Here is a 10781-nt window from a genome sequence, read left to right on the forward strand (position 1 = left end):
GAGTAGCTGGGAGACAGGTGGGCACCACCACACCCAGCTAATTAAAAAAAATAAAAAATAAAAAATAAAATAAAAAAATATTGTGTGTATATATATAATACATATATATATAGTGTGTGTGTATATATATAATACATATATTATATATAGTGTGTGTATATATGTATAATACATATATTATATATAGAGTGTGTGTATATATATAACACATATTTTATATATATATATATACACAAAATACACGTGTGTGTATATACAGTTTGTTGCTCAGGCTGGAGTACAGTGGTGCGATCTCAGCTCACTGTGGCATGAATCTCCCTGGGTTCAAGGGATCCTCCTATCTCAGCTTCCCGAGTAGCTGAGATTACAGGCATGTGCCACCATGCCTGGCTAATTTTTGTATTTTTTGTAGAGACGGGGTTTTGCCATGTTGCCCAGGCTGGTCTCGAACTCCTGGGCTCTAGTGATCCGCTCATGTCAGCCTCTCAAAGTGCTGGAATTACAGGCATGACCCACCATGCCTGGCCAGATCTAAGAGCATTTTAAACTATCTAACTTTCTGCATTTCTCTTTGAATATTTCATTGTTACTTTGATTAAATGAGAATTAAGTATTATTTCATAATGATCTGGGATTCTATTTAATCAAGTGCTTTCAACCTTTTGACATTTTGACAACTTTCCAAAATCACACACTCTAAATTAAGTCTTTTTGACCCTGAATTAACGTTCGGGATTTCCTAGATTGGCCCCTGGAATATCTCAAAAGGATTTATTTTCTCTCCTTATAAAAACATAGATTATTTTGCCAATGTTAAAGGGAAAATTGTTTTAAATAAAATAAAAAGATATTAAATAAATTGGGCTTATTTGATCAACTAAATTTGCATGGAAGCACTGTAAAATATGAAGTGATGATTAACCTTCTCTGGGTGAGTTATATTTGCATGGATATATATTCATATAAGAGTTCCAGAAATTATATGAAATTCTTAGAAATCTGATACATTCTATATTAGTTGTAATTCTAGTTATTATGTGAAAGTATACACCACAGGAATAACCAAACTTCCTCATCAGTTACATTGTAATGATGTCATCACATCTTTAGCCAAGGCCATTTTAAGCCTTTCTGTCATACACAGTTAACTGTTTGGCTCTGATGCTTTCCCGAAAGCTTTTGCAAGCAACTATAATCCTAAAATGTTGTGTCTTCGAGAAGATTTCATGGGGAAGACTTTGACCAGTACAGGTTTCTGATACATTAAGATCACACCACTGGATGGCAAGAATTTCCAGAATGTAAATGAAGAAACTATTTATAACTTACAGCATTCTGGTACATTACACTTTTATAAGCAAAATTGAAATGATGACTTTTCTCCCTACCTGATCTCTCCAGAATTTAGAAACTATTAGCATTTTAATGTTTATGGCCATAGAGTTATTTGCTTAAGTTCAAGATGAATCTGCTGCCTTGTAATAGGAAACAACTGGAAATATTGGTTAGCTCACCGAGTGTTTGACCGGAATATCATATTTGAGAGTGATGTGCATAAAATCAGATGTGAGTAGCTTTAAGGAACTAAGGTTGACTTTATGGAGCCAATGGAACCCGTTGGAGGAAAACAAAATTGCCCTTGTACCTGGATTAAAGGGCTTCTGCAGCCTCACAGGTTGAGGAAAGACTGTCATTTTTTTGGCAGTAATTCTCAAGAATACGTTGGGAACCTTGAGAAAGAGGAATCCACCCAAATCTATAGGTATTGCAGGTGAAGTCTGATATCAAGTCCTTGGCTTGACTTCTTAGCCTCAAGAGGCTTTTGAAAGCCTAACCTGAGATTTATTAAAAGTTCCAGCAAAGCTGACCTAAAGAAAGCCTAGCTGGCCACTTACTATTCTTGCTGCACTTGTGCAAATAATCAGGCCAATTTTAATGAGGCTAGACTTACTTTACAAACAAGTTAATCTGACTAGGCTGGGCACAGTGGCTCACGTCTGTAATCCTAGCACTTTGGGAGGCCGAAGTGGGTGGATCCCGTGAGGTCAGGAGTTCAAGACCAGCCTGGCCAACATGGCAAAACCCTGTCTCTACTAAAAAAAGTAATAATAATACAAAAATTAGCTGGACGTGGTGGTGCATGCCTGTAACTCCAGGAGGCTGAGGCAGGAGAATCACTTGAACCCGGGAGGCAGAGTTTGCAGTGAGTCGAGATGGTGCCACTACACTCTAGCCTTGAGCGACGGAGTGGAACTCTGTCTCAAAAATAATAATAATAATAATAATCATCTTACTGAGATTATTTTTAGTAGAAAGAGGGGTGATGTAGAGAGAACATATATTTCAGTAGAAAGCCATATTGTGCGCCCCATATTAGATTCTTGTCCTGTTTAACGTCTTTGGGGTTTTGTTATCTATTGATGTCTACAAACTGGACGGGTTCCTGATGTTTCTAGTTTCCTCCAGTATCTGGCTGCAACTCCCAAACTAACACTTTCAATTTTCTCCCACCGTTCTTATTGGAATCACGAAGAACAAAACTGCCCTTTGCCCAGAAATCCTGCAAACTGAGGCTGGACGACTTGAAATACTCATCAGCGAGATTACCACGAAGCCCAGGTGTGAGGGATCCTCACACCTGTTGCTGCGTGGGCCGCCCAGACATCGCCAGAGACCAAACCGCAGAAGATGCTCGGAGCCCAACATCTACAAACCTGCCCCGCCACGGCTCCCAGGCTCAGAAACTGGTTTTTAGTCAGCTCCAATGATTAGCTTTTTTTTTTTTTCTTTTGTTTCCATAGAAATGCCTCTTCAAAGCATTATGGGACAACACACCCACCCAGTTTCTGTATCATGGAGCTTCTTGGGGAAGTTTCAGACTAGGAAACAATGGGGCTCAGGACACATCACCCCAAAATATGACTGTAGGAGACCAGAATACGCCACCCCTAAATATGACTATAGGAGACCAGAATACGTCACCCCAAAATACGACTGTAGGAGACCAGAATACGCCACACCAAAATATGACTGTAGGAGACCAGAATACATCACCCCAAAATATGACTGTAGGAGACCAGAATACGTCACCCCAAAATATGCCATGTTGACATGTTGATTACTTTGAGCTAAAAGCAACTGAGAACCAGCCAACAGAAAAAAAGCTCTTCAGCTCCCTAAAATAAAGTAAAAATCTCTCTTTTCTAAATAAAATTGACATCTATAAAGGACATTTTCATTAGTAATGGTCTGTGTGCCAGGAAGAGAGCCGCACGCCAAGACGCATTTTCTCACCATGAGACTGATAGCTGCACCACGAGGCAGCCTTTATGCCCAGACGTTTCCTCCCTCACCCTCTCCTCATTTGTCTCTACCGCTCCCCAGAAGCCCAGGCCCCCTTTCCTTTCTGTCACAGAGGACGGACATCTGCACCGCTCCCATCTGGTTACTGCTGAGTCTCCTGTTTTTATGGCACTTCCGGGCGTAGGCACAGCCTTAAAACTGTTGTCTCTTGTGAGTCTGTCTTTTGTCAATCGTTTATTGACAAGAACCCCGTAGGGAAGAGGGAGGCAACTTTCCCTTCCCCTCTCCACAGCTTGCTCTTTGGGGAACCCGATTTAATCTCCAAGGCCCACGGAATCTTCCGGCCACTGTCCATCCCTAGTGTCCCCCATGTCCCCTCCACGGTCCCTGCTCCATGAGACCTGCCTTCCGTGCCCTTGCTCTGGCCCCAGCAGGGCCCTTCCTGCCACCTGGTCTCTCCAGGCCTCACTGGAGGCCACCACTGGGACGGCGTCTCCTCTCTGTCCAACTTCCTGAGAGGTGCCTCTCCAGACCCTTCCACGCAGACTGATGCCCCCCGACCTTCTGTAGCACCCACGGCCAGGTCCAGGGCTGGGGCCCGGGTCTCGCCTCTCCCGGTGGGGCTTCTTGTTCAATACATGTCTGGTTTCTCTCCCTAACTGGGGGCTATGCGGCCCAAGCAGTCCCCAGGTAGAGGAGCTGCTGGAGTGTGTGGAACAGTCTGTTTTCCAGGATGCAGGGGCTGTGGAGGAGGCACCAGGCGGGAGGTGCTGGGGGAGAGGCGGGCTGCCCATCCCCGGCTGTGCCCAACCCCGACCTTCAGTGTCAGGGTTCCAGATCCTCGTCCTGAAAAGAGGGGCGTGGCTTAGACCAGGTTTCTTCCCCGTTTGCGCCATGGCCCCTCTGGCAGCCTGGGGAATCTCAGACGCCTTGTCCGGGAGAATGTTTTAAATACATGAAGCAAAATACACAGGATCACGAATTACTGAAACGTAGCCACTCTAGTGGGTTGGATGCAGCCTCCCGGAACGAGCCTCAGAATGTGATGTTATTTGGAATCAGGGTCTTTGCAGATGCCACTTAGGTAAGGGTCTCAAGATAAGATCATTCTGGATTTTCCAGGTGGGCCCGAAATCCAAGGACAGGTGTCCGTCTAAGGGACAAAAAAGGAGAGACACACAGGGACACAGAGGAGAAGGCCATGGGGAGATGGTGGCAGAGACTGGGTGGTGCATCTGCATGCCTGGGAACCACAGGATGGCCGGCAGCCCCCAGATCCTAGGAGGGAGGCAGGAGGCGAGCCCCCTCTCAGAGCCTCCGAGGGAACCCGACCCTGCCCACACCTGGCTTCAGATTCCTGCCTCCACAACCGTGAGACAACACTCTCTATTGTTTCCAGCCACTTAATTTGTGGTCATTTGTAACAGCAGCCTGAGAAAACTTACAAAGTGACCCTAATATTTAAAAAGCAAAACTGGGAGGTGATCATATGTGCGCTTCTTTGTTCATACATAAGTCGTAAGCCTGAGAGCAGATCTAATCACCGCCATAATTGCAACTGAGCGACAAGCACAAACCACTTTTTAAGATGCTGCAGCGATTACCGGACACCATGAAAATATCAGTGGTTCCCACTGGTGAGGTCACAGGTACTGCTATGACTGTAGTTTGCTGCCTACATTCAAAACTGGAGGAAATGCTGAAATTTGCTTTGAGGTTAATACAAGGTGCCATTTTTCCCCATCCAGGCTTACAGCACCCTGGACTCTCTACCCCTGGCTTAGATGGTCTGGAAGGGTCCTTCCGGCCTGAATGTTCCACGGTCCTAGGTGTCTGGGGTCCGTGTCTGAGCCAACGGCAGACCCAGGCAAAGGATGGTTTGGCAGCCCCAGTCCCAGCTTCGTGGTCATAGCTGGAGTCCCCACTCCCGTACTTTGCAGCTGTGTGACCCTGTGCAAGCAGAATAGCCAGTTGAAGCCTTAGTTTCCTCATCTGTAAATGGGCATAATTATAGTATCTACTTCAATGGGCTATTGTGGGGATTACAGGGGAAAAAATGTAAACTTTTTAGCCAAGTACCAGCTCACAGCCACCACGGGCTAAATGTGAGTTATTACAGGAAACATTAAAAAACAAGAGTTGGGCTGGATTATCTTTTTCTTCTTGGGGTCTGTGATGTGCAACTTGTCCAGGAAAAGAAAGCACTTTGGATGAGCGAGTGTTTAGCCTGCAAAGAAATACTGAGCACAGAGTGGACTGCCAGGGGGCAGGCAGGAAGTCTGTAAACACGTGCATATGTCTGTCTGAGCCCGCTTTGGTATAAGCTGTCTTACACTCAAATGCCAATGAGCAGAGGGATTTTTTTTTTTTTTTGAGACATAGTCTCGCTCTGTCGCCCAGGCTGGAGTGCAGTGTGAGATCTCAGCTCACTGCAAGCTCTGCCTTCCGGGTTCACGCCATTCTCCTGCCTCAGCCTCCTGGGTAGCTGGGACTACAGGCGCCCGCACCATGCCCAACTAATTTTTTGTATTTTTAGTAGAGACGGGGTTTCACCGTGTTAGCCAGGATGGTCTTGATCTCCTGACCTCGTGATCCACCCGCCTCAGCCTCCCAAAGTGCTGGGATTACAGGCGTGAGCCACTGCGCCCGGCCGAGTAGAGGGAATTTTTAGAATAAAATACCTTCTGCACGACCCACAGAGAAGGATTTTCGAGGCATCCTGTGTAACCCACTTAAGAAGGCAAACTTCTAAGAAAGCCATTGTGTGTTTTCGTTATACACGAGTGGATGTTGCCAGCTACAAGTGTGTTTTGTGTATTTGTTAAAGAAATCTGGGCAGAACATGGAAGTATTAAATGCTGGTAGGAGTAAGTGATCACTCAGCCTACTTACTGGTGATAAAACATTACATTTAGAAAACTTTCACCACATTCAGATACAAATAACACGGGAATTCAAAAGAAAAGTAGGCGTTATTGTCATTTAGTAACTCATCTCAGCTTTTTTCTTTTTTGCTTTTAAAGCAAAATCACGAGGAAATAACATACAGATATTTTAAAAGGTTGCCTTAGCCATCCCCACACTGGAAAACAAAGGCAAGCCGCAAAATGGCAGCTCGTTACATGAAACACACACCAAAAGTATTTTTTGTGTGTTTTTTTGAGACAGAGTCTCGCTCTGTTGCCCGGGCTGGAGTGCAGTGGGGTGATCTCGGCTCACTGCAACCTCTGCCTCCCAAGTTCAAGCGATTCTCCTGCCTCAGCCCCCTGAGTAGCTGAGACTACAGGCACCAGACACCACCCCCAGCTAATTTTTGTATTTTTGGTGGGGACAAGATTTCGCCATTTTGCCCAGGCTGGTCTTGAACTCCTGATCTCAAGTGATCCACCCACCTCGGCCTCCCAAAGGGCTGAGATTACAGGCCTGGCCTTAAAGGATGTTTTGAAGACTTTTTCTGACTTTTTGCAAACACAGGGTTCACCGTGTACGCGATGTCACTTTGGTGTGCTCGGAATCTCAGGGTTAATACCGCCGCTGGGCAAGGGCAGGGCCTCGTCCGGGTTCTGGAGTGGGTGTGCGGCTCCTCTCTCGGCCCTCAGACTCTTCTCTTCTCTCCACTTTAGCTGTGCCTTTCACATGTGCTCAGTGTTATCAATCCATTCTTGGACCTGGGTGGGGCATGCCCTATAAATAAATACTAAACCAGGCATCCTTGCCCCAGTGCATACTTCTGACAGATGCCATCAGCTTCCACCCACGCCTCGGGCAGATGCCTGCCTCGCTGCCATCCCTCCTGCCCTGGAGATACCTACCAGATACTAAGGAGCCGGGTCTCTCCCCAGGGCTCCTGGCTCTCCCAACTCTGGAACAGCACCTGGGACCCGAGGCCATCATGTGCGAGGACACTGAGTGGGTGCCAGGCACTCTCCCAAGCCCTTCGGACGGCACCTCACTGACTGTTCTCCAAGCCTCTGAGGCAGGAACTATTATTACCCGACTCTGCAGATGGGTAACCTGAGGCTCCAAGTGGTTAAGTGACTTGCTGGAGTAAATGGGGAAGAGGAGATTTGAACCCCAGCATTCTGACTTCCACACTACCCCATTAACCACTGTGCCAGACCAGCTTCTCCATGCGACTGGCCTTTGGGATTTGGAGACAGCTACCTGTTCGCTGTAGCTTTCACGAGCTACATCCCTAGCCATTCTCTGGTGGGCTCGGCGCATAGACAAGCCCCGCTCAGGTCCGCCTTCTGTTCACCCCAGGCTACCTCTGATTGACAATAGGCAGCTGCCACACTGCAGCCTCTGACACCAACTTTTATCTTATTTTATCTTATTTTTTGAGACAGAGTTTTGCTCTGTTGCCCAGGCTGGAGTGCAGTGGCATGATATCAGCTCGCTGCAACCTCTCCATCCCAGGTTCAAGCAATTCTTGTGCCTCAGCCTCCCGAGTAGCTGGGAGTACAGGTGCCTGCCACCATGCCCAGCTAATTTTTGTATTTTAAGTAGAGACTGGGTTTCACCATGTTGGCCAGGCTGGTCTCGAACTCCTGACCTCAGGTGATCCACCCACCTCGGCCTCCCAAAGGCTGTGAGGGATGACAGGCGTGAGCTACCGTGCCCAGCCAACTTTTTATCTTATTTTAAAAACTACATACATAATGCATACATTCATATATGGCAACATTTCAAACACCGTGTCCTGTTCTTAATGCAATGCTTTTTAATCTTTTCCCGAATAAATCCAAAGAGGGGTGGCTCAGTGCTCAGTAAGTGCCAGAGGCCACGCGCTTTGTTTACTCCTCCCCGAGAGCTAAGGCTGAACAAATAAACAGCAATGACAGCAACAAAAAACAAAACAACAAAAACCAAAGCATTGTGTTAATGAGCCTGAGCCATTTCCAAATGTCCAGACAGTGGATAAACAGATGGCAGCATCTTTGGAAGCAAATGACCTCTGGTCAGAAGTTTGGGGTGCATTGCTTTTCCCTGCACCCTTGCTGGTTGAAGATCGTCTATCTGTCCCCTGTTTATGTAGCAGACGTGTGCATACTACATGGGCTTATCTCCTAGCGTCCAGGCCAAAATACAAGCTGAGCAAAGGTAATCATCGCTCCCCAAGTCCAAGCCCCGGGAAAGGCAGGGGCTGCAGGAGGAGGCGGCCCAGGAGCTAAGGGGGCGTGAGGTGTCTCCCTCCAGGCCGGCCCGGGGCCATTTCTTCATGGGCTTTCTCTACCTGGGACCGCTCCGGAGACAGGCCAGGAGCCCTCGACAGACAAACTCAGAGCCACAGGGAGCTGTCCCTCGGGAAACCATCGAAACCGCTTAGTAACCAACTCCATGGGTCAAGGCCCCCGCCCAGGTCCTTCTCCCTGTCCAGAGGAGGGCCTGGCCCTGGCTCCTCAGGGAAGCTGAGGCCTCGGGATTGGCACAGCCCTGCAGGTCGGAGGGAGCGCGCGGGCGGGGAGGAGCTTGCTGGCGATTTCCACCTGCACCCGCGCCCCGCACCCCGGCCTCTTCCCGGGGTTACCCTCCCAACGGCCCTCGGAGTCCGGGGTGGAGAGGAGACAGCAGGAGGAGGGCCCTCCCGGAACCCCTGCGGGGCTGTCTTTGGCGCCAAAGGCGGCCGGCGCTGAGGGCAGGACCCGCGTCTCCTCGCAGGCTCGACTCTGGCCGCTCCAGCCTCTCGCGAGCGCCAAGTCCCAGGGGCCGATCCAACTCCGAGGGAGCCCCTGTGTCGCCTTGTCCCAGCTCGTCCCCGATTGCCCTCCCCTCACCTCCCAGCTTCCGAGCTGCGAGCCCAGGTGCCTGCCCAGCGCTGCGCTCCAGCCCCCGCCCGCGGAGCCGAACCGCCCCCCGGCCCTGGGCCTCCTACCTGCAGCCGTCGCAGCCCCGGGCATCGGCGTCCGTCCCGGCCGGCCTGGCGCGGGCCCCGGCTTCGCTGCGTCCCCTTCGCGGGCGCGCGAGCCTCCGGGCGGGTGCGCGGGCGGGGAGGCAGGGCGGGCTGCCCGGCCCCTAGGCGGGTTATATGGGCGCGGGGAGGGGAGGCGCCGCGGGGAGTAGGCGGCCGCGGGCGTTAGCGCCTTTTTAGCCCGGCGCGCGGGAAGGCAGCGCGGGCCACCGAGTCGCGGCGGGGCCAAGGTCTCCTCCCGGCGCTCCGCCTCTCCAGCTGGCCGCGTCCAAGTCGGGGTCCCGGGCGCGCTCTGCCCCGCCTCCTTCCCGCCGCCTTTTGGCGCGCGTCGCTCCTGCAGAGCCCGGCGAGGCCGCCCACGCAGGGCCGAAGCAGGTCCGGCGCCAGGGCCCCTCCCGCGGGCCAGACCCGACCGCGATCTTCGGCAGAGCTGGGGACGCCGGCGCCGATTCTGTGCCCGACGCCTGCGTTTCCCCCGGACTCCCTGCTGTCCCCCAGACGGCCCATCTTTCCTGACACCCGGGTCTCTCCCGGCCGCCGCCACTAGCGCTGGGCTCCTCCGCGCGCGGGGCGCTTGGAATCCAAGGGGCAGGGGATGTGGCCGGCCGGGAACAGGGGTGAGGGGCGGGGAACAGGGGTGAGGGGCGCCGCCCCAGGCCCAGGAGGAGGGGAACGGCTGCTTTCCGCCAAGCAGGGCTTGACACCCACTCCCCCTGTGGAGCCGCGGTCCCGCCCGGCAGAGGATCCCGCGGAGAGCCTCTGGGGGCTGCTCTCCCAACCCCAGCCGGAGTTTGGGCCCCACGTCCTTCCAGGGGTCACTCAGGACGCGAACACTCCCGGGCGGCGGCCAGCACCCTGCTCCCTCCCCCGGCCGCCGCCTGTGGGCTCGGGCTCTGGATCCCGTTCGGTGTTTGGAAGGAGCTCGCCGGCGTCGGTGCGCTTGGAGTTGCTCTCTGCGCGCACCAAACCTGCGCTAGGTCAGGCCGAAGCTCTCTACCGGCCAGCGACACCCGCCGCCCCGCCCGCCTGCTCCTCCTAGGCCATCGGGGCTTCCAGGGCCCTCGACCACGTACACCAGGCCCTGGCTAGGGGACTGGACACGCTGGGCGAGTTCCGAGCGGCTCTCAGTGGCGGCGCTGCTTATGGTCTGATGCTTATGGGGCCCGTGATCTGGCTCCGAACCGATGTCCTCTGCCCATGGTGACCCCCACGTCTTGGAAGGTCGCATCAGTGAAGCCCGTGGCGTCGCGAGCGAGCCGGGCTGGCGCAGACTGGGTTCTCTGGCCGCAGCGGGTCCGCGCCTGACGGGGAGGGTCCGGCTGACTCGCACATCTTTATGGCTCACCCACTGTTTGCTGGGCGCACGGGGTGCGGACCCAAAGACGAATCCCATGCAGAGGTTTGGGTCTAGTTTTGGCAACAGAAAAGGCCGGCACCGCCGGAGTAGGACGCGCGCGTACCACCATCCATTCGGCCGGGGAGGTTGGGGCGTCCGCGGGGAGCAGACCCGAGGCTGGGCGCCCGGAGGTACGAGCAGGACCCTGGCCGGCTCTCAGCTCCCAGAACC

At 52.1% G+C, this 10781-nt stretch overlaps 1 protein-coding gene across 2 annotated transcripts in view; it reads right to left on the bottom strand.

The window, feature by feature from the left end:
• The window catches only part of TP73 (tumor protein p73), an 80081-nt gene extending 70571 nt beyond the window's left edge, over positions 1-9510 (bottom strand). For both annotated transcript variants that reach the window (XM_055351157.2, XM_055351044.2), the window contains exon 1: positions 9179-9510. The gene's annotated coding sequence lies outside the window, so the exon portion shown is untranslated. The remainder of the gene's footprint in view (positions 1-9178) is intronic.
• Positions 9511-10781: the final 1271 nt, after the last annotated feature.

This window comes from Gorilla gorilla, chromosome 1 (genome assembly GCF_029281585.2).
Source record: "Gorilla gorilla gorilla isolate KB3781 chromosome 1, NHGRI_mGorGor1-v2.1_pri, whole genome shotgun sequence".
NCBI lineage: Eukaryota > Metazoa > Chordata > Mammalia > Primates > Hominidae > Gorilla > Gorilla gorilla.